General features: G+C 33.7%; 1 long non-coding RNA gene across 2 annotated transcripts in view; it reads right to left on the reverse strand.

Annotated features, from left to right (window-relative positions):
• Window positions 1–23,775, reverse strand: part of LOC118530783 (uncharacterized) — a 122,347-nt gene that overhangs the window by 94,775 nt on the left and 3,797 nt on the right. The gene's annotated exons all lie outside the window — the stretch shown is intronic.

The following is a 23,775-nucleotide window of genomic DNA, read 5'->3' on the forward strand; positions in this document are numbered from 1 at the left end:
ACACACATGCAGAGTCTTTCCCATTATCAACAACAGTTACCAGAATGGTACATTATACCCAAAGTCCCTAATTTACCTTAGGATTGACTCTTAGTTTTGTACATTCTATGGGTTGGGACAAATGCATGATGACACATACCCATCATTATAATATCATACAGAGTATTTCCACTGCCCTAAAAAATCCTCTGTGCTCTGCCTATTCATTTCTATTTCCCATTTGCTGCTACCTAAAGCAACCACTGATTTTTTTATTGTCTCCCTAATTTGGCCTTTTCCAGAATGTCATATAATTGGAATCATATGGTGTATAGCCATCTCAGATGGACTTCTTTCACTGAGTAATATACGTTTAAGGTTCACCTATGTCTTTTCATGGCTTGACAGCTTATTTCTTTGTAGCTCTGATTAAGATTGCTTTGTTGGATGTACCACGGTTTATTCATCCATGCACCTAATGAAGGACTTCATGGTTGCTTCCAAATTTGGGCAACTATAAATAAAGCTACTATAAACATCCATGTGCAGATTTGGTGTGGACATAAGTTTTCAACTGCTTTGGATAAATACCAATGAGCACAATTCCTGGATCATCTATCTTCCGAAGTGGCTGCACCATTTTGCACTTCCACTCATTACTGCTTTAAATATTTTTTTCTGTTCCTTTTTCTCTTTCTTTTCCTTCTGGTATTTATGTGTATGTTATACCTTTTATAGTTGCTCTACAGGTTTTGGACTTTCCATTATTTTTTTCAGTCATTGTTCTCTTTGCTTTTCAGTTTCTGTTGATTCTATTGAAGATTCTATCCTCTAGCTCAGAGATTCTTTCCTCATCTGTGTCCAGTCTATTAGAAAGCCCATAATTCTTTATTTCTGTGTGTGTGTGTGTTTTTATCGCTAGAATTTCTTTTTGATTATTTCTTAGTATTTCCATCTCTCTGCTTACATTGTCCATCTGTTCTTGGATGCCGCCTACTTTATCTATGAGAGCCCTTAGCATATCAATCATAGTTGTTTTAATTTCCTAGTCTGATGATAATGTCAACATCCCTGCCATGTCTGGTTCTGATGCTTGCTCTTTCTCTTCTAATTGTGGTTTTTACCTTTTGGTATGCCTTGTAATTTTTTTTCTTGATTAACTGGACATGATGTAAAGACTAAAAGGAATGGCTGTAACTAGAATTTTAGTAATGTGATGATGAGGTGTGAGAGGAGAAGAATCATTCTATAGTCCAATAATTAGATCTCAGTTTTTTTTTAGTGAGCCTATGCCTATGGACTTTGAACTTCACAAGTGTTTCTCAGTTTTGTTTTGTTTTTTTCCTCCCTTCTTAGCTAGGTCAGGATTGGTAGAGTGAGCTGAAGTTGGATATTTCTCTTCCCCACATGGAAAGCTAGAGCCAGCCGGAGTTGGTTGTTTCTCTTCCCCAAATCAATTAGGCTCTGACAATACGTCAGCAGGTTAGGCTCTAATTAACTAGTTTCCTCTGAGGGCAGGTCTTGCTAAGAATGGAATACTCTAGTATAGTTCAAAATGGTTCCTTTTCCTAAGGCTCTACCAGAAGCCTGAGGGGATTTTTATCTGACATTTACTGTGGGAACCTGTTTGAGCTCCTGGAGTTAAATTTCATAATATCATGGAGGCCCCCATGGCTGGGTCCCCCTAGAATTTTCCACTCTCAGACTTGTCCTCACTGAGCCTCCAGCAATTCATCAATTGCAATGTAGGGTTTCCTACCCTGGCACTGGATCCTGCAGGGGTTCTGATGCCAAGTCTCTGCTCCAGTAAGCTGTGCCTGCCTATATTTGCCTGTCTCTTCCATTTTGGTGGCAGCAGTTTTTCCTGCATCTTTCCTTCTCTTGGATAGAAGAAGAGTTGTTGATTTTTCAATCTGTTTAGTTTTTTACTTGTTGGGACGGAGTGGCCACTTCCAATCTTCTTATATACAGAAGTGAAAACCAGAAGTCCATTTGTTCTTTAAAAGACAAAAAATCTAGGGGCGCCTGGGTGGCTCAGTCGTTAAGCGTCTGCCTTCGGCTCAGGTCATGGTCCCAGGGTCCTGGGATCCAGCCCCACATCGGGCTCCCTGCTCAACGGGAGGCCTGCTTCTCCCTCTCCCACTCCTCCTGCTTGTGTTCCCTCTCTCACTGTGTCTCTCTCTGTCAAATAAATAAATAAAATCTTAAAAAAAAAAAAAAAAGACAAAAAATCTATACTACTTTTAAAAATTATTCCATTAGTGCTATAATTCAAATAGGCTTTGGGAAAATGTATTTTACTTATTTTATCATAGAAAAGTACCTCAAAAAAAAGTGTTCATTCTCTAAATTGGAAACTCAAGATATGTATATGCATTAACATAGAATTAGATGTAATGCTCCAAATAAGTTTGCGAGAATAAGCATGAATGAAAATTTGCTTTCAGTTGCACAAATTGTGAATTTTGTTTATGAACTTTCAAGCCAAATATAGCCAAAATGGAAGGGGAAAAATGGGTTGAGGATAGAATTTCTTGGGATGTATTACCCTGTTGGATTATAAATCAGACCATCTTTATGCATTAGCTAATTTAATACTAAAATCAACTTATTAGCTAAATGTTGCTATTTAAATTATAGGCTATTTTAAATAAAGGCATGGTAAATTCAGTTTATGAAGTGCTTTGTGACATAGGATGTCAACCCAGATGGTCTGAATTATAGAAGGGAGATTTACAATAAATAAACATATTTATTAGAGGTGTTCCTAATAATTACTTCGCAAAATAAGTAGTTTTATATATTGCTTCAGAGTATGTCAAACTTGAATAGAGGCAGGTGGCTATTGGTATTGATATCATTGTGTGTAAAATTAAATATATCTTTGTTGATATCTGTGCATTTCTTAAAATATGTCCACTTCTTTTGTCCTCTAGCAAGGATTTAACTTTCTGTTTCTATTTCTTTTATTCTCCTAATATGTTGTATGTGAATAATTTCAGTCCCATGTCCTTGAGCAAAGATAAGAATAGACCAAGATTCTCTTCTGTGCCAATATTTAATCTAGTAGACCATTGCTTGAATCTTTATAACTATACATTATATGTCTCTCAGTTCAGTGTTTTTGGCTAATAATTACATGGAAATATTTATATTTTATCTTAAAATATAAGTAAAATATTAAATACATATGTAGGAAAAATCTAGAATTGTATTTCAAATTCAGTTAGTAGCAACCAGTAATTTATGTAGCTATTTGAAGAATTCACTGTATATCTAGAAAGGTTTGTCTGTCTTGGATGTTGTTGGCTTTAAGAGAAGCATCACAATGCTGTACTCAGTGTGCTGATGTTCTGCAACTCTGTGCTTGTTCAGAACACATTTCCACATGGCCTTGTATATTTAATCCATACTTCTGTTAATACAGTGAATATCAAAAATTCAAAAATATGCTGAATAAACTTGTAGAGAGAGAGAAAGCAAAGAGAAAGAGAAATGTTTTTGTAAACATATAGAGCAATTGTTTAATAACATATTGATACTTTGGTGGTCAGAGAACTATGGTTTAAGCATTTTACATCAAAATATCTAACACAATAGATTGTTTTGTATGGTATGTATGTGTGTTTTGCTATTTTAGTTATATTTTTGAAAAACAGATTGGAGATTTGTTGTCAATGTATAAATTACCTACTGGGAAATAGCATTTCAGTTAGTATTTTTATATACAAAATCTAAATTTTTAGGAAGAATTTGCTGGTATTCAGTAGGAAATGCCCACTATGTTATTTTTAGAGTCCCAGTGGGTTCATATCTTTCTTTCTAGTTCTTTACATATTCCTTTTTCAGACTAATTCATGAAAGGTATAGTTGTTCCCAATATACCTTGAGACTAAATTTTTAAGTTGATAATTTGGCAATTTTATTCTTTTTAATATAATTAATATTTTGATACGTGTATACTTTTGCCCTATAAAATTTAAATGTAAATCTTTAATTGAATTATTTCTATATTTCTTCACACTTTCATTTATACATGGATATCAAACAAGTGTTTTACTTCATCACGATAAAAATACCAAGAATTTAAAACACTTTCCAAAAACTGATACCTAGATGTATTAAATTAATATTTGTAGGCAAATGACCTTCAGAGTCTTGGTAGCTTCTATTTGTTGTATGTGTATGTTGCAACTAGTACTGTATGGACATTATACCATGGCCAATATTCTAGAAGATGACTTTAATGTAATTATTGTATTTTTGTCCTAAAAATTATTAGGTTTTTTTACAAAGCCAAAAATATTAATAGGATATATAGTCCTGAAAATGATTAAATTCCCACTTAGTTCATGGGATTGGAATAGGCTGATAAAGTAAATTTGTTTGTTTGTTTTTTTTACACTTTTTGTAAAAAATATTGTATAGGATGAGTTTCAGAAATATCTTTTGTATATATTCAGAAAACTTCCTATTACTAGTAGAAAAAAATCTGCAAAGATGTGTTAAGGAAAGACTCTACCCCCCACACCCCCCCCCACACAAACATGCACTATTTCAGTGCTAAATATAATACCTTCCCAGTTTGATTTTATTGTCATACATTTTGCTTTAAGGAATTCTCATCACATTTGAGACTCATTTCTGACCCCACATTTGTATAAGTTGACTATTTGAATTGTTATTAGCTTTTTTCTTATAACTATTATGATTAAATTAGTTGAGAATAGAGGAAATAGCTATCTTATTTTCCTTGTATTAGTACTGTAATTAACAGAGTTTCACTGTAAATTTATTATTTTGAGATAAACAGTGTTTTCCATTATTTTTATTAGAGCACTGTTATTATTATTAGAGCATTATTTTATGTGTTATCTATTATAATTCTTAATTTAAGTTCCAATGACATTTCTTCGTCTTGCATCTTTATGGTTTTCCTATTGTCCAAATTTTGCTAAGCTGATAAAGATGAATAAAAGAAATGAAAGAATTGTAACAGAAAAAAACATTAAGTTTTATCACTCAGAAAAAAAAGGATAAAATTTTGATTTTAAGATCATTGGTAAAATTATAAAAAGGTAAATTATAAAGAACTATCAATAGAAAAGGAATTTCAAAAGTCAAAAGTTGCTATTCTTAGATATCTATTTGCTGTTAGGTACACATATATTTATTTTATTTTTATTTATTTTTTATTTATTTTTTAATTTAATTTAATTTAATTTTATTATGTTATGTTAATCACCATAACTTACATCATTAGTTTTTGCTGTAGTGTTCCATGATTCATTGTTTGCATATAACACCCAGTGCTCCATGCAGAATGTGCCCTTTTTAATACCCATCACCAGGCTAACCCATCCCCCCACCCCCTCCCCTCTAGAACCCTCAGAATCCATAGTCTCTCATGGTTTGTCTCCCTCTCTGACATCCCCCCCTTCATTTTTCCCTTCCTACTTTCTTCTCTCTCTCTCTCTCTTTTTTTTTTTTTGTCATATAATGTATTATTTGTTTCAGAAGTACAGGTCTGTGATTCAACAGTCTTACACAATTCACAGCGCTCACCATAGCACATGCCCTCCCCAATGTCTATCACCCAGCCACCCCATCCCTCCCACCCCCCACCACTCCAGCAACCCTATTTGTTTCCTGAGATTAAGAATTCCTCATATCGGTGAGATCATATGATACATGTCTTTCGCTTAGCATAATACCCTCTAGTTCCAACCACGTCATTGCAAATGGCAATGTTTTGGTTTTTTTGATGGCTGCACAATATTCCATTGTATATATATACCACATCTTCTTTATCCATTCATCTGTTGATGGACATCTTGGCCCTTTCCATAGTTTGGCTATTGTGGACATTGCAGGTGCACATATATTTATAATTGTTATATCTCCTTGATGGATGAATTGGCATTTTTATCAATGTATAATGCCCTTCTTTGTCTCTTGTAACAGTTTTTGACTTAAAGTCTATTTCTTATGATATTAGTATAGCTAGTCTAGTTCTCTTCCAGTTACTATTTACATGGAATATCTTCTTTCATCCTTTCACTTTCAAACTATTTCAATTTGAGTTAATTTTCCTATGAGTGGGGAATACTTTTTTATTTTGCATGCTTTATAATTTTTTATTGAAACTTGGACATCTTGAATATTTAATATATTAATTTTAGAAGTCAGATTTTTCTTCCACCTCAGGATTTGTAGTTGTTGTTGCTTTCTTTGCCTTCTAATTGGTTGTTTGCTTAAGAACTTTTCTAAACTATTTTTGCAAAGACTGTATTATCTGTTGTGTGTAGTCTCTGAAGTCTCTCTTCCTTTATCTTTTTGTTAGCTAATGTTGACAGATTTATTTGATTTCTTGAAGCCAAAAACAAAAAATCTTTTAGTCTTTGCACATTGGATATGTGCTATAACACTCCTTTAACATTTAGGTGGGCTGTTTACAACCCTGCCTTAATCTTTATTTCCTGCTTGTACAGAGTTTAAAGATCAGTCTCAGGTGAAAGCCTAAGATCTTCTCAGGTCTTTTCTGAACACACATCTGGCTCTGGGCATGTACATAACTTTCTATATTCCCCAATATACATGTGAGATTTTCAATGTTGTAACTCTTCAAAGACTCTTCACAGATTTTCTTCTCAGGGTTTTGGCATGTCTATTATTGTTTCTCAAATTTCAGTCACTTGCTCCATGCAAGAGTGAGTTCTTCAATTGCCTTTCAGAATTTTCAAAGAATGTCCTCTGTGTAGTCACTTTTCTGAGAGAGTTCTGAATCAGGTGAAACCAAAGCAAGTGCTTTTGTCAGTCCTTCGGGTGGCCACTAGACAAATTAAAATAGATGAACACAATTCTTTGAGAACAAAATCTGTTTTGCTCCCTCTATACCAGGGTGCCAGGAACATGGGTTGCCATCTCCGAGACCACTGCTGATTTAAGAGTGGGGTAAAACAAAGGCAAATAAAAATACCTCAGAGCTCTCCAACTCTTTTTAAGTTGCCTTCTTGATTCATTGTTTAGTTGGTCCCTATAACCCTCTGACTTTTTTCCAGAATTCCAAAATTTAATTCTAACAGTTTTTGCTCATTTTTACCATGTTGGTGGAGGGACAGCTCCTTAGAGCTAAATGTTCCACCATTTTCACTGAAATTATATGCAAGCTATTAGCATACTAAAATTCCTTACTATTTGAAAGAAATGCCAATAAATTCTTTAATACTTCTGTGGCTTTTGTGTGTGTGTGTGTGTGTGTGTGTGTGTGTGTGATTACATTTTTTCAGTCTTCATCACTTTCTAATATATTCCTATAAAAGTATTTTAGCTAAACATATTTCATTAAGATAACTATATCATTCAAAGAAAAATAAGTAGGAGGTCAAATAGTATAATTTAAATTGATTCTGGAAAGATATAAGATGAATAATATGAATAAAAGAAATGAAAAAGAATTGTAACAGAATAAAACATTAAACATTAAACATTTATAATCTCCCATTTTCACTTAAGCATGGGTCTATTTAACATAAAACAAAATTTTCATAAATGCTACTTTAGTTTCATACTCTATGCCAAAGTCTTAGGTGATTAAAATAAAGAGACTAGTATAAGAAAGCAAGATATTTACTTAAGATCTAAGGAATGCAATAATTTGGAATGTGAAGTCTGTTTTGTTTTCTAATCCATATCTTTGGGTTTATCTTCAAGACACGCCAAAAAACTACTTGCAAGTTTTTCCCCAGACTCTTAAGGCCAAAATTTGAAGGATACAGAAATTAATAACATAGGGTCTCTTTCATTAAGGAAATTCAGATGCAGTAGGGGAAAATAATATACATAAATGGATTTATTTCCAATATAATATAGTGAGCAATGTAGATATATGTACAAGATGCTATGGCAGCACAGATCGGCACTTGACATAACCTGGTGTTTAAAGCATTGCTGCTTAATACTTTATTTGAAAGGTGAATCTTGAATTATTGGAAGGTCATTACAGGCAGAGAGCAGCATGAAAAATGCACAGAGACACAAAATAGGATTAAACTTGTAAGAAACTATCACTAGAGAAAATCAAAAGTAGGCCATTGTAAATGATTATGAGGAGAAATAACAGGGATGGCAGGAAACCAAAGTTGAATGGATATCAATATTACTTATTGTCAGGGGGAAAAAGGCTTCAGAATGATTCTTTATGTCTTCCTAAATTAACCCTGTTTATCTGTTACTTGAAGTGAAAACTCAGAATGGTAATTATTAGAGAAGTGAGAACTGAGATATAAAGGTCATTCTCTGCTTTAATTCTAACACAATATGTTCCCTAGAGCTATGCATAAAGATAGGTTTCTCAGCCAGGATTTTGCCTGAAAATTATTGCAATTACATATCTGAGGAGCCATAACTGAGTGGCAGCTTTGGACAATGACACAAATAGAGTGTAAGCTCATCAGTATATGTTAACCATATGTGTTATTCTGTCTTCCTTTCCACTTATTTAAGAAAAAAAATTTCCTTTTTTCCTTTAGGATTTTTATTTTGAGATCCTTGGTATAACTTCACCTATTTTTTACTTAAGTGTTTGAAGATAATTCAGATTAAATTATAATATTAAATGGTTGAATAGAAGAACAAGATTAAATATATCATGAAAAGAAAAATTTTATCAACATTTCTTACAATAACTTGTAATTCTTTTAAAAATGTCTTAGAATTATTTCCAGTCATTTTTATTCTATATCTTGTAGATATTTTTATGTTCTGAGCTATACATTTGGATATTAAAAAGTACATGGATCTCCCTTTCATCAAAAGTAATTGAATTTTGATTCCAAAATCTTTTATGTGTTCAAATTAGAGAGCATGTGACGAATAAATAATTTCTGTATCTCTGTATCAGGATTGAGGGTAATTCTTAAATTACATATAAAGATGGATTAGAAACAAAATCTAATTGTAATATTTGGGTTATGTCCACATTATTTATGTAAAATCTAATTTAGGGAAAAATACAGAATGCATTCTAAACTATGTTCATGCCATCAGTAGCCATTATCTTAGTGCTATGGGCAATTTCTTATGATGATTTTTCTGTCTTTATATTTTATCCTACTCTCTTCTATATTTAGTATATTCTCAACCCAATCCTCAACTCTTACCAGTTCTTCAGTTCTCATCTAATCCTGACTTTTTCTGCTTTTCACCTCAATTTTATCTTCTTCAGCTTTTCACAGTTATCCCTGGGCATCTGTATCCTCCACTTTCTATATCCCATAGATAGCATTTCACAAATATCAATACTATGAGTTTGAAAATTTGATATTTTCAATCTGTCACATTTTTATGTACTAGCATGTGTTCTCAAGTTGTTTCCTGCTATATCTGTTCTAAAGTTGTTAACTTCTGAATCAGTTAGGATTATTTTAACTAAATGAAACAAAAAAAAAAATAAAAAAATATATTTAATAAAGGAGTGTATTTTGTCTCATCAAAGAGAAAATCTAGAGCGATGACTGGCTCTACAGCTGGTCAATGTTACAACTAAGCGACATGGTTAGGGATTCCAGTTCTTCCTATCATTTCATTCTGCCACCCACAGCATTGGCTTCATGCTAAGTCTCATTCCCTCCCTAATTAGAGGATATTTATGAGGATCAGACAGGAAAGACTTTCTCATTCACAGTTTTTAAGACTATTTGTCTTTGTCCATTCAGGCTGCTATAACAAAATATCATAAACTGGGTGGATTATAAACAACAGAAATTTATTTCTCACAGTTCTGAAGGCTGGGAAGTTCAAGATCAAGACTCTGGCATATCCACTGTGTGGTGAAACCTCACTTCTTTGTTAATATGTGGCACCTTCTTTCTGTGTCTTTGCATGGTAGGAGGAGGAAGCAAGCTCCCAAGCATCTTTTATAAATGCAATCACCTTCCAAAGGCCCATCTCTTAATAATATCACCTTGGGGGTTAGCATTTTAATATATAAATTTGGGGGAGACACAAACATCAGACAATAGTACTATTAATTATTATGGTACTGAAAAAAGCTTCCTACATCTCATGTACCAGGCTGGACTATGTGTCTATTCCTGGAGCAGTCTCTACTGACAGAAGAATGCCATTAAAGGATAACATTAGGCCTATTCCCCATAAAACACAAAACAAAGCAAAACAATAACAACAAACAAAAAACAGAAAACAACCCTGTCAAGAGACATCAGGTAACCATTATTCATTTATAATCATCAAGGTCCAATCAGAAAAGGGGTACCCTAGATTATTTTTTACAATAAATTAGAATACTTTAAATTTAAGAAATCAACTACAATGTTCTGTTTCATTGCCTCAGAGACCAGAGCTGGTGAAGGTGATATGTTAAGATGTCTTAAAGTTTAAAATTTCCTAATCTTTGAGATATAAAATATATTATCAAGATAGAACTACTTAGTCTTGCCAATTCAGCATAACATCAATGACAAAAACCTTTTGTGGAAACTAGAAAATTATGTAATTTTTTAAAATGTGATAATTACGTTAGAAATATAGAATGCCCTTAACTTGTATTGCAGCAGACTGTATATTGCAGAAGACTGGAGAAAATATAATGTCTGCTCTTTGTCTATAAGAGTACAAACCAAATTTGGAAGAGCTGCTTTTCCAGAAGTTGCTTTTCTAGAAAAAAATAGAATTAACTCAAGACTATTTCTTGGCTAAAAATAAAGTTGACCAGAAGGAATACCAAAAACAAAACAAAGCAAAGACAAAATATAATACTCTTACTTGATATGTACTTGTATAATGCCTAGTGATCATATTATCTTAAGATTGTTTACAAACTGAAGATCTTTATTTTTCCTTACCTGATCTCTATTAGGAAATGGTGTTGTATCAGCCTGTTGTATTAGTTGGACAATGACGCTAGGTGATGATGGAGCAGCTTAAGTATTCTGGATGCAGACAGTAGGTGATGATGGAGCAGCATCTATTTCTGGATGCAGAAATAGATTATGTTAAAATAATAGTTGGGGATTCCAGAGTGTTGCCCAAGAGTTTAATTAAAAACTCAAATTTGATAATAAAGCTATTATTGATCACATATTAAGTAATACTAAAAATTTCACTGAACATAGTGTCTTTAGCTTGGTTACCATTTTTAAAGTATATATAATCTTTTCCACATCTACCATTTGAAGTTCAAGTATGAAGAGTTAGGTGACAATATCAATACATAGAAAATGGTTATTCATATACTAAGTAAATGAGTAAGATTGCTTCAATTTTCTTGTCTTTTGACAAGTACATGGCTGAGATGATATAGATGCTGATTAATGTGCTATCCCTTAGAGAAATGAGAAAAGTAAACCTGTGGGGTCAATATTTTTTTGTTCATTACACAGGGAAATATAAAGTAATTTACACTCGGGTTGCTTTCAGCATGTAGTCTCACAATAATTCTCCAAAGCTAAGTAAGAAAAAAAAAATTATTTCAAATTTAGGTAGTAAGAAATAAGAGGATGTAATGCCTTGAAAATTGCCTGAAGCAGGGTAAAATATGGCTGAGCCAGATGGAAAAGGAAAAAAAAAAATCTATAAATGCTAATTTATATATGAAGAGAAAGTTAAAGAGTACTTTTTTCTTTTTTTCTGTATTTAGTCACCTTGAAAATTTGTACATATATTTTTGTTTAATATATAATATGTTTGTATTTAATATACACTCTAAAGTCACTTATATAAATGCACATACATATATATAACAACTATATTTAGTATTTAGTATATATATTTAGTATATATATTTAAAGTGACTCTAAAAATTAAGTTTGTTTTAATGTTATTAGGAATTAATAAAACAATTATAAAATGAAATGACCTTTTCCAAAGGTACTTGATACATACTGTCTGAGCAAAATTTCCTTGCCTAAGTCAGCATAAGAGATTTCAAATTCTAGATAAGCTAGAGTAAACACATTTTATCTTACTCCTCCCTCTAATCACACACACAAATGCCCTAGACAAAACCCGTAAGCCACTCATAAGAAAATGTGAGAGGTCAAGAAAAGAAAGGAGACTAGGCTAAGTTAGGCCTGCCTTAAGACTCAAGGAATGAGCCAGAGGTTTGGTCTCTGGAAGTTTCTTTCATACCTCTCTAAATATTCCAGCCTGAGCATTAGAAAAATTCACACCCATAAATTCCAACAGACACAAACAAAAAAATTAGACCCAAGTGAAAGCTGTTTACTCTAGCCAAAGGACCCAGAAAAGGGGTGATGCCACTTTACAAGAACCCTGTCTTTATACATACTAACACTAAAGGTAAACACCACTAAAATGCCATGTCACCCTCCCTTATATGAATGGGTGCCGCAGTGGCCGAGCCAGTGAGTGGAACCCTGTCTTTCAACTCCCCTCCCATCCAAACAGCAACAAGGTAGTATACTTACTTCAAAGTGCCTGTGAACAATCCCTGACTTTTATCACCACCTTTGCAGTAAAGAGGAGGCACCTTTCCCCTGTGGAGCCTGTTGACAGAACTCTGATTCACCATACCAAGAACCATGAAATGATTCTCAACTGAAATGTGGAGGTGAAAATAGTCATCAACATCAAGATGTTATAGATGTTGAAATTATTTGAGGAAAATTTTGAAGCATTTAAACTAAAAATAGTTCAACAAGCAATAAAAAAATCTAAAAAGATATTCAAACATGTAAAGTATTAGAAAAGGAACAAAAGATATATAGAAGAACCAAGTGGAAGTACTATAAGTGAAAAATACAATAACCAAATAAATATCTTCATGGGAGAGCTCAATAGAAAATGGATATGACAGAGAAAAGAAGCAGGGAACTTGAAGATAGATGAATACAAATGATCTAATCTAAAAAAAAAAATAGATTGAAAATAGATTGAAAAAATTAACCAAGACTCAGGGACTTATGAGATCATAACGCAACATTCTTACATTCATGTCTGATAAGTTCCAGGAGAGGAAACAAAAATATCAGACTGAAAATATATTTAAAGAACTAATGTCTAAAACCTTTCTAAGTTTGATGAAAGAAAAAATCTACAAAAATTAAAAAAGGTGAGTGAACTCCATACAGGATAAACCCTAAGAAATTTACACCCAGACACATCATAGTCAAAATTCTGAAAACTAAAGTCAAAGAAGAAAGCTTAAAATCTTCCAGACACTAATGTTTACCTGGTGTCACTGTTGGAGTCCTGAGTTTCAGTTACTGTGGTTGTTCATGCAAGAACATGTCCAGCTCTCTGTCAACACCTCAGACATGAGACTCAAGTGTGTTTCCCTTGAGAGGGACATTTCACACATGTTCTTGTGGTTTACTGCTAGAGTGAAAATTGCATCCTGTGTCACCTAGTGGGGGAAAATCTCAAAGTTTATTCTTGATTTCTCTGGATTTCCACCAATATAAATCTTTCCTCTCTTGTTTGTGTTCTGTTTTGTTTTGCTGTAATAAACCCTAGTCTTGCTATTGAGCTTTGTGAGATTTTCTCACAAAAACAGACAAACAAACAAAACTTAAAAAACAAAGAACTTGAGAGTGGTCATGTAACTCACAAAACAAATGCAAACAATAATTAAAGTAAAGCTGGAATGGTTAAATTAGTACCAGAGAAAGCAAACTTTAGAGCAAAGACAACTACCACAGACGAGGTGATTACATAAAGATAAACTGGTTAATTCACCAAGAAGACAACTAAATTTAACATATATTTATATGAAAAAAAGAACTGAGTTTCAATCAATAATCAACAACAGAAAGATACAGACAACTCTATTAAAATTTTTTTTAATTAAACAAAAACATACCTCTAAATAATCATAGTCAAAGAGGATGTTTAAGGAAACCAAAAGAATATATTGTACTGAATAGCAATGAAAATGCAACATATCAAAATTTATTAAATAGAGCCAAAGTAGTGCTGAGAGAAAAATTTATAGCACTGACTGTTCACATTGCCAGAGCAATGAGAAAACAAGGAAGTGAAAATGTAACGGATTACAGAGTAAGAGGATAAGTTGCTTCTATTTGCAGGTGATGTGAATATCTACATAGAAAATATTAATGAATCAACCAAAAAATAATTCTAGAGTCTTGACAAATTAGTAAGTTAGGCAAGGTTGCAGAATATATGGTCAACACATAAAAGCAAATGATTTTCTATGTACTAACAAAATACATAGGAAAACTAAATTTATTTATTTATTTATTTATTTATTTTTATTATGTTATGTTAATTACCATACATTACATCATTAGTTTTTGATGTAGTGTTCCATGATTCATTGTTTGCATATAACACCCAGTGCTCCATGCAGTACGTGCCCTCTTTAATACCCATCACCAGGCTAACCCATCCCCCCCAACCCCTCCCCTCTAGAACCCTCAGTTTGTTTCTCAGAGTCCATAGTCTCTCATGGTTTGTCTCCCCCTCAGATTTCCCGCCCTTTCATTTTTCCCTTCCTGCTATCTTCTTCTTCTTCTTCTTCTTCTTTTTCTTTTTTTTTTAACATGTAATGTATTGTTTCAGAGGTACAGGTCTAGGAAAACTAAATTTAAAAACACAGTATCATTTGTCATTACTCCAAAAAATAAAATATGCAGGGATAAACATACCAAAACATACAGAGTACCCAAATGTTAAAAACTACCCAAAGCTAATGAAAGAAATCCAAGAAGACCTAAATAAGTGAAGAAACATGCCATGTTTGTGGATTAGCAAATTCAAACTAGTAACAATGTCATTTCTTTTCAAGTTGATCTATAAATTTAAGCAATTCCTACTAAAATCCCAACAGAATTCTTTGCAGATGTAAATTAAGTTCTTGATTTTATAAAATAAAGCAAAAGAACCAAAATAATTTTGATGAAGAAAAAAAAATTTGGAAGACTTATGATACCTGACTTTTTTTTTTTTTTTTTTTTTTATTTTTTTTTTAATTTTTTTTTAAAGATTTTATTTATTTATTTGAAAGAGAGAGAATGAGAGACAGAGAGCACGAGAGGGAAGAGGGTCAGAGGGAGAAGCAGACCCCCCGCCGAGCAGGGAGCCCGATGCGGGACTCGATCCCAGGACTCCAGGATCATGACCTGAGCCGAAGGCAGTCGCTTAACCAACTGAGCCACCCAGGCGCCCGATACCTGACTTTAAGACTTAATCTAGGGGCACCTGGGTGGCTCAGTCGTTAAGCATCTGCCTTCAGCTCAGGTCATGATCCCAGGGTCCTGAGATCGAGCCCCGCATCTGGCTCCCTGCTCTGCGGGGAGCCTGCTTCTCCCTCTCCCACTCCCCCAGCTTGTGTTCCCTCTCTTGCTGTGTCTCTCTCTGTCAAATAAAATCTTAAAAAAAAAAAAAAAAAAAAAGGCTTAATCTAAGTCGCAGTTTAAGAGTATAGTATTGGCAGGGCAATAGACACATGGATCAAAAGAATAGAATAAAGAAGCCAGAAAATGACACACACAAAATAGTCAACTGATTTTAGGCAAATGTGCAAAAGCAATTAAGTGGAATAAATATGGACTTTTCAACAAATGGTACTGAATATTTATAAATAAGAATAAATAAAACTCAACCTAAATTTCACCTGTTATTCAAAGGTTACTAAAATGCATAAAGCAAAACAATAAAAATGCAGAAGAAAACATAAGAGAAAACCATTGGTACTTAACGGCAAGGTGAAATGTTCTTACTCATGACACCAAAGGCATGATCAAAAAATGTTTTTAAATATACAAGTTAACTTATTCAAAATTAAAACTTTTGTTCTTCATAAAAAGCATGCCATGTGAATTAAAAGAGACTGGGAGAAACTCTTTGCAAATCACATACCTGACAAATGATTTGCATTCAGAGTATATTAGTAATTCTCTGTATTATTTTTCTAAGGCTGCCATAACAAAGTACATGGAATGGGAGCCTTAAACAAGAATTTATTTCTTCAGAATCTGGAGGCCAAGAAGACCAAACTGTCAGTAGGTTTGGTTTCTTCTGAGGCCTTTCACCTTGACTTGTAGATGGTTGTCCTCTCTCTGTGTCTTCACACAGTCTTCTCTTTATACATGCTGTGTTCACATCTCCTTTTGTAAAAACACCAGTCATATTAGATTAAGGCCTATTCTAATTGCACCATTTTAATTTAATTACCTCTGTAAAGACCTTATCTCCAAATATAGTCACATTCTGAGGCACAATATGTGAATTTTGAGAGAACATGATTCAGCCCATAAGACTCTCAAAACTCAATGGTAGGAAAGCAAGTAATTCACTTGGAAAATGGCAAAACGAACAGAGAATTGTTTAAAGAATATACAGATGGCAAACACATGGATCAGTGTTCATCATTAGCCATCAGGAAATGTAAATTAAAATCACAATGGTATATCACTACATACCTCTTAGAATGGTTAAAATAAAAATTGTGACAATATCAACTGCTGGTGAGGATGTATAGAAACTGGACTTCTTGCACATTGTTGGTGGATATTGAAATAGTGTAGCTACTCTTGAAGCAAGTTTGGTAGTTTTAATATACACTTAATGATATGACCCTAATATCACACTCCTGGGTATTTTTTTGAAAGAAATGAAAATTTATGTTCACACACAAATTTTTCAATGAATTTTCATGGTGGTTTTACTGGTAAAAGCCCCAAAATAGAAAAAAAAATACAAATATCATTCACTGGATGAGAGGATAAAGATACTATGGTGCTATTGAACAAGAAAAAGGAAAGAACAATTAATTCAGCAAAGAAGATGGATCTTCAGAGAATTGTGCTGAAGAGTCAATCCTAAATTGTTACATCATGTATGCTTCTGTCTATAGTTTTCTCAAAGTGACAAAATTATAGTAATAGAAAACATATTGGCATTTAGGTCTGGGGGCAGGATACAACCATTAGGGGTGATACAAGGAAGTTTCTTTGAGGTGATACAATAGGTCTGTGTCTTAACTGTGCTGTTGGTTACTCAAACCTATACATGTGATAAATTTTATAGAACCATACACCAAAACCAAACCCAACTCAAAACAAAAGAAAATCAATGCATGTAAACACTGTTGAAACAAATAAGATCTGTAAGTATGTTAATAGAACTGTACTAACATCTATTTCCTTGTTTAGAGAGTATAATATTGTCATGTAAGGTATATTACTGGGGGAAGCTGAGTGAAAGATACACATAAGAACTTTTTTTTTTTTTTCAAGTCCTTGCAAGGCTTAACCTATTTCAAATGAACAAGTTGTTAAAGCATTAGAATAGCTTCAGTCATACTGATTTTTTAGTAATATTTAGTTAATCCTTAAATAATAAAATTATGCTGAACATATTGTTAAATAAAGAAGAACCAATTCCACTGTTTTTCCAGTCTGTTTTCTACTATTTTCTCCATAATATATGGCTCACATGATTTTAAAATGTTATAGAAATTGAAAATCAGGCATTTATCAATAACATTCTTTTTTGCTGTTGTTTGTCCTAAGAATATATATCACTCATTAAATAAATTTCTTGGTACCTAAAGTAACACCTATTTTACTTCAATGATCTGGGAAATTTATATTACAGATGGCTTTATTTTATCCTCTGTAAACAATCTTCATGGTTTAACCAGATTATGTGCTTTTAACTTACACAGTGGCCTTGGAAAGTATAAAAGAAAACGGGCCCATATTTTGTTAAGAACTCAAATGCAAAATATAGAATCTGTACCAATTGTCCCACATACCCAAGATAGACTAAGGTTGATTAATTTGGTTGTTTCACAGATGGAAGTCATCGAAATGGAACAACTAAAATGGAATAAATAAAATGTTAACAGCCAGTTTAGTCCAACAATTGTTACTGTTACATATTTTCATTTGCTTTGCTTTTTCTCTCTTGAAGGCAAGAATAATGAATCAAGCCTTAAAACATCATCAAAAAGGAAAAGAATACATCACAGTAATCCCACCCACTGAATACATCTTAGTTTTTTTATATATTTTTCCTCACACTTCCCCTCTATACCTCTCTGTCCATAAGCACAGAACTCATAGTTTCTTTACCCATAATATATATTTTCAGTAAAAGAGAATGGTATTTCATTATTAAATTACTTTGCAGTTCAGAATTTGGCAATATCTCTAATGCTAATAGTTTTACATCCTGATATTCTTTTTTTTTTTAAGATTTTATTTATTTATTTATTTGAGAGAGAGCATGAGATAGAGAGAGCATGAGGGGGGAGAGGGTCAGAGGGAGAAGCAGACTCCCTGCTGAGCAGGGAGCCCGATGCTGGACTCGATCCCGGGACTCCAGGACCATGACCTGAGCCGAAGGCAGTCGCTTAACCAACTGAGCCACCCAGGCGCCCTACATCCCGATATTCTTGATCAGGACAAAATCATCTCTGGTGCATTGTTCAAGTTAAACTTACAACATACTCAGATACAACTCTGAACATTACTTTGCCAAAGCTTCTCTTTCTTCTGGATACTTGGTGGGTGCCACCTAGCACGATTCTGCCCTGGGAAACTCTTCGTACAAAAGTTGATATTTGCTTTGACAACCTTTTTGCAGCCAAGTTTAGATAATCACAAATATGAATTCTAAAAGTTTATATTATATACCAAATTATGTTAGGCACTTTACTGCATTTCTGTTCTTAGGTAACTAAAAATTATTCAGTACCCTGGGGTAATAATTACTATCCAGGAAACTTCTAAATCAGAAAGTTATTAATGGAGCTATTAGCAATAACAGAACTGACTTACTTGAATCTTACTTTTTCTCTTTCCCGTGTTATTCCTTAATTTAGATGATCATGAATAAGACATGTCCAAAAGTGCACAGAAGGATAAAAGAAAAAAAAAAGATGTTTGAATAATTCACAGAACTGAGTATAACCCCCAATTTGAATTTTTCCTGCTTCTTTGAGATATTAGTAAATCTACATGGAACCTCCACTTTTATAAGTGGGTGAATTTGGTTATCTCTACAAGAGATCTTTTTTCAAGAATTAGGAAATTCATTTTCCTAATTCAATTTCCTAAATTCATTTTTGGGAATTGTCTCTTGGATTGACCTCATGCTTTTCATAAATTGAAATGCTCTAGTCCTTCTTCTGGAGCACTAATTCCTATCATTTGGTCTCATATGTTAGCACAACCAACAAGTGCTTGTTCTGCAACACAAAAAAGCATTTAGGAATATCCGAGTTATGAAATGTGGAGGGTCAAATACAAAAAACAGTATCATTATTTTGGCAGGCATAATGAATTCTGAGTTTAAATAGTCTGTCATAATTCATTTATTCTCCCAGATAGCGCCCGTCAAGTGTCTAAGACTTCTATTGGCTGGGTAGTGACATCTTTTGGTGAGAAACTGAACTTCTTAGAATCTCTCCCCAGAGCCTGTGCCTTCTGCAGAAGGGAAATCAGTACTAGTGCACTTTTATACTCAAGAGGTCAGATTTGTTCTGCACTATGCTCTTGCCTTGTTTAGACAGTACATTCTGGAGGTTAATATTTTCTTCTATAGAATTCAACTCTGAAGAGGCCAAACACTATTACATGAGACTGAATTCTGACTCACCCACTTACTATCTGAGCCTATAAATTCATTTTTTTGATCTCAATACCAATCACTGGTAAAATCATCAATATTGTTCTTGCTGCAGCAAAGACAAATTCTAACCTCAGGACTACTGACATTGCAAGGCATTCATGGCCTATTTCTCTAATCCATTCACTCTTCCTCTCTCTTAGTTGACTCTTCTCTTCTAAAACATTTAACATCACTCCCCAATCATTATTCTAACAGATAGCCTTGCTTCCTACCTCAAGGAGAAAACTGAAGCAATTATAAAAGCACTTCCATTAGCCACCTTACCAAATAACCCATCTACCTTTCCTTATAACTGTAGTTGAATTGTCCTGCTTCTGTGCAGAGTTATCCCTTTACCTGTGAATGAATCTCAGCCCTATTATACCAAGTCAAAGATGTTACTAAAGTAGTTCTCCCTTTTTTCTCCATAATTTTTTCCTTCTCTACTTGACCATATGAATCAGCACACAAGTGATATACTTTCCTTTTTATTACAAGAAAAAAATTTTAACTTACATTTACCCTCAAGTTCTTGATTCATTTGTTTGCTTCCTTTACAGCAAAGCTCCTGAAGAGTTGTCTACTCTCTCTGTCTCCAAATTTTCTTCTCCCATTCTTTTTAGGATCTTCTCTTGAGGTTTTTCTAAACACTCCTCTGAAAATTGTCTTTCTATGGTCACTATGACCATATGGCTGTAAAGCTATGAACAGTGAACTCTCAGTCTTATCCTTACTTAAGCCATCAATAACACATGGTATGTAAGTGACGCTTTTTGGAAACCTAGGGAAAAAATCTACATTTTCTTTGCTCATTCCTCTTCTTCTCCCAGACTTCTAAACAGTAGAGTGCTCGACTTCTATACTTTTCTACTTTATCTGCAATCACTGTGTTGGTGGATCTCATTCAGATTCTTGGGTGGACAGGCTTTACAATTGGCTTCAGCCGACATTTCTCCAGGCATGTTCAAACCTGATATTTCCACTCAAATGTCTAGTAGACACTTCAGACTTAACATGTCAAATTGAATATCTCATTTTCCTCCCCATGTCTCTCCAAATCCCTTGCTCACAGTCTTCAGCATCTGTTATTGATAATTCTATCCTTATAAGCCAAGTACTAGCAATCATAACTGATTTCTCTTTCTCCCATAATTCTTTTATTTTTAAGATTTTATTTATTTATTTGACAGAGAGAGACACAGCAAGAGAGGGAACACAAGCAGGGGGAGTGGGAGAGGGAGAAGCAGGCTTCCCGCGGAGCAGGGAGCCCGATGCGGGGCTCGATTCCAGGACCCTGGGACCATGACCTGAGCCGAAGGCAGACGTTTAACGACTGAGCCACCCAGGCACCCTCCCATAATTCCAATTAATCCATCAGAAAATCCTGCTGGCTCTATCTTCAAAACAGTGCTAGAATCTGATTTCTCCCCATTATCTGCATAGCTAATACTGTGGTCTGAGTTGCCATCACCTCTGCTCTATATTATTTCAATAACCTACTGTTTACATTTCTTCCACTTCTGTTTCAATAGAGACTATTTTCAACACATCACTCAGAGTGATCCTATTAATAACTAATTTAGATCATACCAGTCTCTTCTCAGATTCCTCCAGCAAATCCTTATTTTTCTCAGAGTAGAAGCCAAAAGTTTTATAATGACCCACTGGGCTCTACATAATCTATCTCCATGTTAAGTCTGTAGTTTTTTGATTGTACTCCAGTTAACCCAGCCTCTTTGAGGTTCCTTAAACACTGCAACACCCTTGTACCACATGAATTTTTCACTGGCTGAACCCTTGAATTTGAGCAGTTTTCCTCCATATATTCATATGGCTATTTCTTTCACCTGTTTCTCTTCATCATTCAACTATTACCTCAATGTGTTCTACTTTACATAATTCTATAAATTATACCTAGTATTATTCATCTCTATTTTTTCCAAGGTGTTTATCACAGTTTATTATATAATTTACTTACTTAAGAATTTTACTTTTTATTTACTCCCACTAGAATATAAGCTCCATGTGGACAGATAGGGATTTTTGCCAGTTTCACTCAACAATGTATTCCTAGCACCTAGGAGAGTGGTTGGCACATGCTAAGTGCTCAGTAATCTATTTTGAATTAACTAGTTAATTATATTATTACCTCTTTTCCCTTCCAGAAAGAGCTACAATTTCTTGGTTCTGTAATTATGTCTACAGTGCAATTTTGGGAGACAGTTTACAAAGAATTGCTCTCTAGTAGAGATGCATTAAACTGTGTACAATGGACTTTCTTGCTGAACATCTGCTTCCGAGTTCTTATGCTGTTGTTAGACTGAGTCTAGTGGTTTGGAAATCATGGGGGAAATGCACTGTTGATTCACTTCTGTGATAATGACTTTATATGATAAGCACCTTATGTCAAAGGATCTGAAAAAGTAACTCAACTTGTAACACATCATTTAGAAATTTTGTGCTCCCTTATATTCAGGTAAATTTGCTCCAATCACTGATTTCACAACTTGAATAAGGCCTTCACTCTTCCCATAGTAAGAAAAATTGCTCTCTGTGAGTCTCTTCTGAGTCTGCTTCTCAACCCATTGAGAAATGAAGCTCTGCCCTTTCTTGGCCAAATAGTAGACTCACACTGTAGGTAGGAATTTGCTGAAGATCTGGTGTGGCCCTGATTGAAGGACTTTGCTCAATATGACCCACACATGGCTCTTGCCACATTTTTGGCATCCAGCATTTCATCTCACTCAGAGTCCCTCTGACCTCTCTTTCCCATTCTGAAAGCATAGGCTCAGTTCTAGCGAAGCCGTATCTACAACTGTTTGGAGGGCAAAATGTCAGTACAGTCAGATCACCAAAAATTCTCTGCATATTTTATCTTTTTTATTAATATATGATAAGAAAATTAGGTCAATAACAGGACCAGTACTTTAAGGCATTTTAAAAGTATCAATGACTCATGAAGTGTATGCAAAGCAAACAAGAATCATGTTGATTTGACACTTTAATAAACAACAATGAAGTTTAAGACTAAAATAGAAATTGATCATCTGTACTTTTTATCTACATTGCCATCAAACTTAATTGCATGTGACATTTTTATTAACCTAGGAGTCTTACTTGTTTATTTTATTATTCTCTAGAATTACTGCTTCCTGGTGTTCAGTGATTTGTCCTTTAGATTTGCATAGTTAGACACTCTCACATCTTTGCTTTATAAGCAAAGGATTTTTTTTTGAAAAGGTACAACAGAAATTTTTAAAATCTATTAAAGCAACTTGTGAAAGAGAAATATCTCTTTGTCAAGGGGCTAATTCCTAAGGAAAGAGAATTCAAATTATTTTATTGTAAGACTTATGTAATACAACTTCAAATCTAATTTAAAATGAAAGAGGAAACTATGGAGGCTGTTTTCTAGTACACAGTTGTTAGTTGCCAAATGCTTTACAAAGTAATATCTTTTGAGAATATTAGTGAAAATAATTTTTTTACAATATCTATTTGAAATAAACTGCTTACTTAATTTATTGAAGCCATAATGTTACTGAATAACTCAGTGTCTTAGGCTACCAATGCAATATAACATGAAAATAATTAAGTTAATTTTATTAATTAGCATATTAATCATTTCAGATCAATTTAAAATCATTGCTGGAATTATACAGATAAAATAAATAAATCAGATTTTTCTATTGGTCTACTGAGAAAGTCTTGGGTGGCACATATAATTTTCAAGGTAATTTTCTTTTAATCGATTTTCCCATAACCACACGTGTAGATCAGTTCATTTGCCGAACTCAGGTTTGGGTAACTCCATGCAACTTACGATTTCACAAAGCCCAGCATGTTAACTGAAGCTTTGTTGAGCTAACAAAGTATCATTGAATATTTGGCAAAACTAAAGTGCTGCAGCCATTTTTAGACCTTTCAGCTCACACTAGCATACCCTCATCCTGATGACAAATGTTGGTGTGGGTTCCACAAGTACACCAAAGTTCCTAGATTCCTATACAGTCATTTTAGCCATCTGATTCATTTCAGAACATCTACCTATATTCCTTAGAATATTGCTTATCTTTTCCTTGTCATGTAAATTTGCCTCCTTTTTTTTATTTTTTATTTTTATTTTTTATTTATTTATTTTTTTAAAGATTTTATTTATTTGCGAGAGAGAGA

This window comes from Halichoerus grypus, chromosome 7 (assembly GCF_964656455.1).
Source record: "Halichoerus grypus chromosome 7, mHalGry1.hap1.1, whole genome shotgun sequence".
NCBI lineage: Eukaryota > Metazoa > Chordata > Mammalia > Carnivora > Phocidae > Halichoerus > Halichoerus grypus.